Raw genomic sequence first — 7,295 nt, 5'->3', positions numbered from 1 at the left:
TTTGGCCCACAGAGCAATTACGGGGCTGGGAGAGGACTGCTCCCCAGCCCTCAGGGCTGTTGGAGGTGCAGTTTGTATACAACTCACGTTACCGATGTTGTCAATTCTCCTTCCCAACAAGTGCTGAGAGGGAGCCAGGCCGAGAGCGTGCACTGTTCACGGAGGCAGGGCTCCGGAGGGGAGTGGGAGGGCTGCCGGGGGCCTGGGGGCCCAGAGCTAGAGCCTCACCCAAGCTCCGCAGCCCCTGCCTAGGCGGCCCCATCGCCATGCTGCGCGCATACCCGAGGGCGCTGACCAAGCCTGCCGCACAGCCCTCAATATCTAGCAAGGTTTCTGGGCCAGGACGTCACTCAGGTGGCAGGTACCATTGGCAGAGCTTGGTGACTCTAGGCTAGAACTCAGGAAGGACTGTCCAGATGTCTAGGAGAGCTGGGAGGAGGAGACCCTGCCGGATACTTAAGGAGAGGGGCTTCCATCTCCTCAGTCTTGTGAGGACAAAGCCCAGACTGCGAGCACAAGACTACACCCAACGACCTCCAGAAGGATGGAGTCCTGCAACCATGGTGTCAGTTGAGGTCTCTCAAGAAGGAGCCACCAAGATGGAACTAGATGTGCAGAGCCACTGGTGGGGGACGGCTGTGAAGGACCAAGGAGGGAGCAGGTGGGGACAGCCGTCAGTCCCTGCTGCTGGTCTGACACCTGGGAAGGGAGAGGGGAAGGAAGGAGGGTTAGCTGGGAAAAGTCTCAGGCTGCAGCGCATTCTACAAAAGTTTGGGGCAGGCCCCAGAGAGAGTCCTCGAGCTGCAGGATTCCTGCACCCCCCAGGAGGGGTCCTGCGTTGGATCCCCATCACCCTCAGTCCTTGGTGGGAGCGGCCTGGGGACTGTGATGGGGACTGTGATCTCAGCACAAACGCGGTGGTGGATCTGGCTCCGCTGGGGGCAGCCACGCTGCCCCCAGCGGACCCGAACCGCACACATCCACGGATGCCAGGGTCCACCCTGGCACCACGGGGGTCTGCTCCCTGCTCTGTGGGCCCCCCCTCATTGCCCCAGTAGATCTCAGGGCCACAACTGGTACTCATCTCTCCTTTCCACACCCCCTCTAGTGTCCCCTTGCTCAGCTACCACCTCAGCAGGTCTTGGCAGCTTACCCAGGGCAACGACCCAAATCCTCATTCCTGAGGGGGTGTGAGCCCCAGACCCTCATACCCTCCTCAGCCAGGCTGCTGCATGTGCCCGTTCACCATCAAAGGAGGAGAAGCCCCAGTGGTCACCTGTGCCCTACACACACCCCTCCTACCCTCCCCCGCCGTGTGACAGCAACCCCACCTGCTCCTGCTGATCAGAGCAGCTCCACCAAGAAGGGCTCCTGTGGGGCTGGCTGGACACAAGGAGCCGACTGGCCCGGTGGCAGCCTGAGCTAACACTTCCGTGGGGGCAGAGCCCACAGCTGTGAGGATAGGAAATACAAATTCTCCCCGGGTCACTGGGAGTGATGGTCGGGGGGACCACTCTTTTCCCTTGGATCCCTGGACCTATATATTTTCCTGTTGGGGACACAGAACCCTAGAGGGGCCTTTCCAAGACTTTCCACCGAGCTAGCACGTCTGCTGGCATTTAGACAGGCTGCCATTTGATTACGTCTACTGTGGTCAACTGTCATTCTCTGGGGTCCATTGGTTTCTGTAAGGCAGACCAACGAGTTAAATGGAGCTAAGACAAAGACCACCCCTGCATCCTTTTGGGCTGTAATGATGGCCTTAGCCTCTCCCCAACCTCTGTATGACATCACTTTTGATTGGCTGTCTTGGCTGGTGGGGGGCAGTTCCAGAAGCTTCCTCTTGGCTCTTGTCCCACAAACCAAGGGTCCAATGTGGTGTTAGCACGGCAACCCCAATTCTACGCTTGCAATGGGAAATGCCATGTCCCCTAGCAATGAATCTGTCCCATTCTCTGGGTCCTTGCCAGAGTGTTGAACCCCATGTCCTGAGAAAGTGCCCCCAAGTGAATGCATTCTTGCTTATCCTGTCTTTGTTCTGGCCCCTTTGGTCAAGAACCCTTGAATTCCAACCCAGAAGGGCTAGCCTGGCTTCTGCTGGGATGTGCTAGGTGATTCCTGCCACCGTATTCTCCTTGGGTCTAGTCTCTCCTCCTTCATCAGGCCAGCTGTCCCCGGCTGGCTCTTGCTGGGCTTTATCTTCACTCATCAGCCTGGCAGCCAGGAACAGAGGTGGGGCAGCTCCTGAGGAAGGGGCCTGCTGCCTCGCAGTGTCTCCCAGTACCGAATGGTGTTCACCCTGGGGACAGGTGGGCCATCTGCGTGCTCTGAGGGACACATCCATTTACCCTCACCTCAGTTGCAGAGTTCCAGATCTTCCCAGCCAGAGCCCTGACCTCAGCACAGCAAACCTGGCTTGGCTGAGCATCTCTGGAGCTCCGTGCGGCTTATTCTCCAATCCTGGATCTGATCCTCTGCCCAGTCCGCTCCTCCGCGGCGGGAGGAGGCAGGAGCTCTCGATAACTCCCTACCACCAGGTTCCTCTGGCTCTCACACTGAGCCTCTAACTGTTGGTGGCCCGCGGTTTCCCATTATCACTCTACAAGTGCCCATGTCACTAAATAACAACCAGCCAACTCCGCGGCTTCTCTGATGCTGGTTCCTGCCCATCTCAAATGCCTGAATCACGGTAGCTGATCCCCTCCACCAGGATGCCCTCCCAGGCCTCCACTGGGGACAGCGTTACCACCGGGCTGCCGCTGCTGCCAGGACTCTGCGTCCCACCTTCTCCTCGGACTGGGTCCTCCTTGCCACCAGGCCCAAATTCCAACTTTCTCAGACCATGCCTGGTATCGCTTGTGTGGGCTCAAGGCCTCCTAGAAGAGACGGCAAGACAAGATTTGATGTCCAAGAGCTTCGCTTGGGGAAGGCCTGTGAAGGATGACGGGGAGGGGACAGGAGAAGGTGGGGACAGGCGTCAGACACGGTCTGGCCCTGAGAAAGGGGAGGGGGTGATGGAGGAGCATGTGGGAGAGTCTCAGACCCCAGCAGCACGGCTGTGCGAGCTTCAGCCAGGCCGGTAGGGAGCCCCCAGCCCGAGTCAGAGAGGTCCTGCCCCGGGGAACGGGCCCACACGGGTACCCAGCCGCGCTCCTCAGTGGTGGGAACGGCAGGGGAAGTGTGGTCACAGCCAATGCCACGGTGGGTCCAGCGGCTGCTGGGTTGTCACCGGGCAGTGCCCCCCACGGCAGACCTGACTGGTGGATTTCCACAGTCGGTACCACTCCAGCCAAAACGGAGTGTAGGAACACCTGGGCATCTATGAGCTCGCGGTGGAGCTGGTGGCTGAGTTTCCTAGGGGCCATCTCAGAGCATGACTGCTACCTGTTCCCCGATCTTGGGCTGGAAGGTGTGTGCCTTCTGCAATGGGAGGGGGCCCGGAGGCAGAGCCAAGCTGGTGCCCAGGGCCAGGGCCGTGCCTGGCCTACAAGGCGCTGGCTCCCTGACCTGTCACCAAGGCTCCCCCACCCCTGGCAGGGGTCAGGTCACTGCTCTACCTGTGAAACAGTTCTGTTAAGGCTGAAGGCAAAGCATCCAGGGCACCCCTCCCTGCCAGAACCCACAGAATGAACTGGAGAACTCCCCTCCACGCACCTGGGTGAGACAGTCCCGAACCACCTTTTGCCTTCACCCCCAGTCTCTCAGGCCCCAGTGGGGGTCAGAACCAAGTCCGCTCCGTATAGACGGCACTCAGTTGGGAAGGGTCCACATAGAGAAATTTTCTGGACACTGATGGTCTCTCAGCAATAGCCTCGGTGCGAACATCCCCGGCCTCCCATCCACCGGAAGCACCTGTCCCAAGGCATCCGCATGATGACGGGAAGGACAAGAGGCAGGGTCCATTCATCCTGCTGCGCCACTGGACACAGTGGACATCATAATCAATGTGTCCATCCCCTGCCTCTGCAGGATGGTCTTCATGCCATCCCAGAGTAGCAGCCACCCCTCCCATCTGTGGGAGTCTCCACTTGTGGAGACCAAGCTCCTCCTGCCTCAGGGACTCTCAGGGATGAGGCAGGTCTGCACTGCCTCCAGGAGGCCTTTTCCTCCCAGCAGCTGCTACTCACACACTGCCCTGCTTGCCTTGAGCCCACCGTCCCGTCCCTCCACCACCCTCCTGGGCCCTCCAAATCATGGCTTGGGAGCCAGACCTCCTGTCTCTTTGGCCCCCTTTCCCTTCCTTCTGTCTCCGGTCTCCTGTGCCCTCAACCTCCCCCCTCGCCTCCAGGCAGGCTCTGGAAGCACTGGGGGTTGCAGAAGGAAAGGCATTAGAGTGTGAGTTTCACTTCTGGGAAATCAGCAGCTAATTGCTCTAATCTTAGCCCTGCCACGTGTCCCTGACTGGTCACCGATGGGCATGAGATGGGCATTGCTGAAAGGAACTGAAATCAGGACACCCAGCCTCCCTGCTGTGCAGGCAGCCCAACCAAGGTGAAAAGAGTGGACACCAGCCTAGGTCCCAGGGGTCTGCCTCCCAATGTGGAGCCCTCCTCCTTGCCCCCAGGCTCCTGCCCCCCCCCCCGGGCCTAGGAGAGCCTCCACCCGTGCTCTGTTGACAGGACCAGCTGTCTGAACACTGGCACTGAGCTGAGGAGAAGCTGGTGAGGAAAGCTCCAGAGCTAAGAGCTGGCAGGGCCTCAGAGGTCATCGAGCTACCCTTTCATCTTGCTGAAGGGGAAACTGAGGCCAGGTGAGGGAGAGGGGCTTGGCCAGCCATAGCGTGAGTCATCACCAGAGTGATGCCTCACGGTGCCTCTTGTTCCGGTAATTCCCAGATCCAAGTAAGAATCGGAAGTAATACAGTTTCAGGGTAGAAGCTGGAGCCGTAGATTCCCATGATAGTGCAAATCCACGTACGCTTTCCTCCCCTACAACATTCTACAAATGAAAAACTAGGCTCAGTTGGGTCAACCAATCTGACCAGCCCTAGCAAGAAGCCCAGCCAAAGTTCAAAGCCAGGTCTTCTGGCTTTAAGTTCCATTTTATGGCACCACAGCTCTGCCAGCATCTTCCCTGGCACCCCGGGCACATCACTTGCCCTCTGCAGGCCTCAGTCTCTGCCCTCTGCAAAATGAGAAGGGTGGCCGAAATAATGTCTTGGAGCCAAGCACAGCGGAGCCAGGAGCAGGACGCACCCTGCCTCTCAGCGGGCCCACCCCAAAGCCCCCCAGTGATCTACAGGGACGCAGTTTAGCAGTGCATACAAATGCTTTGTGACCAATTTTGTAAACACCTTCACCAAACCCCTGTCTTCTCTGTTGCCACGGATAGATTGTTTTTCTGGTTCTCTCTCTCTCCCTCCCTCCATACCTCACAATTTGCCATGGCCCTCTTTTCTCCCTCATGCCCCCACCTCACTCCCACACCACCCCATCTCATCCCGACACCCGGCCCTGAGGTGCTCTGTCCCTGTCCTTACCCACCTTGCCCCCTCCTGCCACTTCTCCCTCTGTCTCATTTCTAGGGCTCTGGCCTAAAGGACACTGACGTCCACTATGCAGAGCTGGACACCTCCACCCTGGAGCTCGTGTCAGAGTCATGGACCACCGTGCCAGGGCCTGGAGAGGTTGTGGAATACACCACCATCCAGTTGAGTCCACCCTAGCACATGACCCCTAGCCGCCCAGCCCTGACTCTGGACTACAGGTACACTCTGCCCACCACCCTCCTGCCCTGTTGGCCTCTCCTCACTCTCCCCAGCAGGACAAATGCATGGAGGGCTGGAGGGGTGCAGGGAAGGTGGGCCAGACACATGCAGGAGAGGGTACCTGCACCAGGAGCCCGGAGGTCTAGAAGGTAGTCTCACTTCTGCCACCAATGTACTGTGTTACCTCGAGCTTATCATTTCCCCTTCTGGGAGACTCAGTTTCCCCACCTGTGAAACAAGGCAGTTAGAACCAATCTTTAGGGCTCCTTCCTGCTCCAGCAGTGCCCATTTATCCTTCTGTGGTTCCCGTGGGCACACACCGCTCCCAGCAGCCGCCTCACTGCCAGCATCACAGGCGGCTTCTTAGCCTCACCAGGCACCTGGGCGCTCCACTTTATTTTCTAATCACAGGGCCTCGTGGTCAAGGCTGCATGCTCCCCTCTCCTCTTGACCTCCCTTGGCTCAGCTGAGCAGCTTGACTCAACCAACCTTTATTGAGCAACTGTTCTGTGCCAGGCACTGTGCTAAGGGCTCAGGGTTCGGAGAGGGACAAGGCAAGGTCCTGCTCAGGGGCTCCCGGCAGAGTGGAGGGTCCCTGAGCCCCTGGGCTGGAAGGGGGACCCGCTGGGCTCTGCAGGGGGTGGTGAGCAGGGCTTGCTCCGCAGCCTGGCCCCTGGAAGTGGCATGGAGGCCACAGAGCAGAGAATCAGGGAGACAGTAAGGTCACTGGGGGTTCGGCAAACATGCAAGCCTCCCTGAGGGGTTAAAGGAAGCTGAGGGCCCCTCAAACTAAGACACTAGAATCACAGGGCTGGAGACTCAGGTCCAAGGGCTCACTGCTCCATGGCAGGTAAGCAAGCCTGGGCTCAAGGCCCTGTGCTTGAGCAGGGTGGGGAAGGACAGAGAAAGGGACAGGATGGAGAAGGGCAGGACTGGCTGGGAGAAACGTGGTGGTGCTGAGCATGAGGAAAGTCCCCGGAGGCCAGTGAGGGCTGGCATGGCGGGGATGACCCAGGAAGGACTCACGGCCGGCCCCTGCAGAACATTTCCTCCACGGGGTCCCGGGGCCCAAGGGGGGCCAGGGCTCGGCCCCCGACCATCCTCCAGCTGTTCTCCACCCCGCTGCATCTCAGCAATGCCCCGTCCATCCCCCGGCCACCTCTACAGACAGAACTTTGCCAAGCCCCAAACCCCACATCAGGTATGGAGGAGCGAAGACCCAGAGGGACGCAGGGTCCTCCCCAAGGCCCCCGCAAGGCCATCCCTGGAGAACCTGGCCTTGCCCCCCTCACGGAGGAAGGGGTGCTGCAGGCAAGACAGAGGAGCTACTACAGAGCCTTCTTGTGAGGTCTGGGCCGGGGGAGGCCCAGCAGGAGGAGGGCATGATGCTTGCAGTGAGGGAGACTGGTTTGGGTGGGGAGGGGGCAGGAAAATGGGGCATTAATCCCGTAAATCCTAATTTGGAAGCCCTCCCGGCCTCTCTGAAGTACAGGGAATTGGGGCGGGTATAATCCTGGGCGCTCCTGGCAGGAACCCAGGACAGGGAAGGGTTCTGCCGCCACTGCCCTCATCAGCTTTCACTTGGCAC

At 59.3% G+C, this 7,295-nt stretch overlaps 1 long non-coding RNA gene across 1 annotated transcript; it reads right to left on the bottom strand.

The window, feature by feature from the left end:
* Positions 1–377: 377 nt before the first annotated feature.
* Positions 378–5,905, bottom strand: LOC113914190. The gene is made up of 3 exons (XR_003517405.1): positions 5,829–5,905; positions 2,785–2,876; positions 378–699 (listed from the first exon to the last, which is right to left on the bottom strand). It is a non-coding gene; the product is annotated as an uncharacterized LOC113914190 (long non-coding RNA).
* Between the last annotated feature and the right edge of the window lie 1,390 nt (positions 5,906–7,295).

Source organism: Zalophus californianus, chromosome 11 (genome assembly GCF_009762305.2).
Source record: "Zalophus californianus isolate mZalCal1 chromosome 11, mZalCal1.pri.v2, whole genome shotgun sequence".
NCBI classification, from domain to species: domain Eukaryota; kingdom Metazoa; phylum Chordata; class Mammalia; order Carnivora; family Otariidae; genus Zalophus; species Zalophus californianus.
This window is presented reverse-complemented; position numbering and strand designations above follow the sequence as displayed.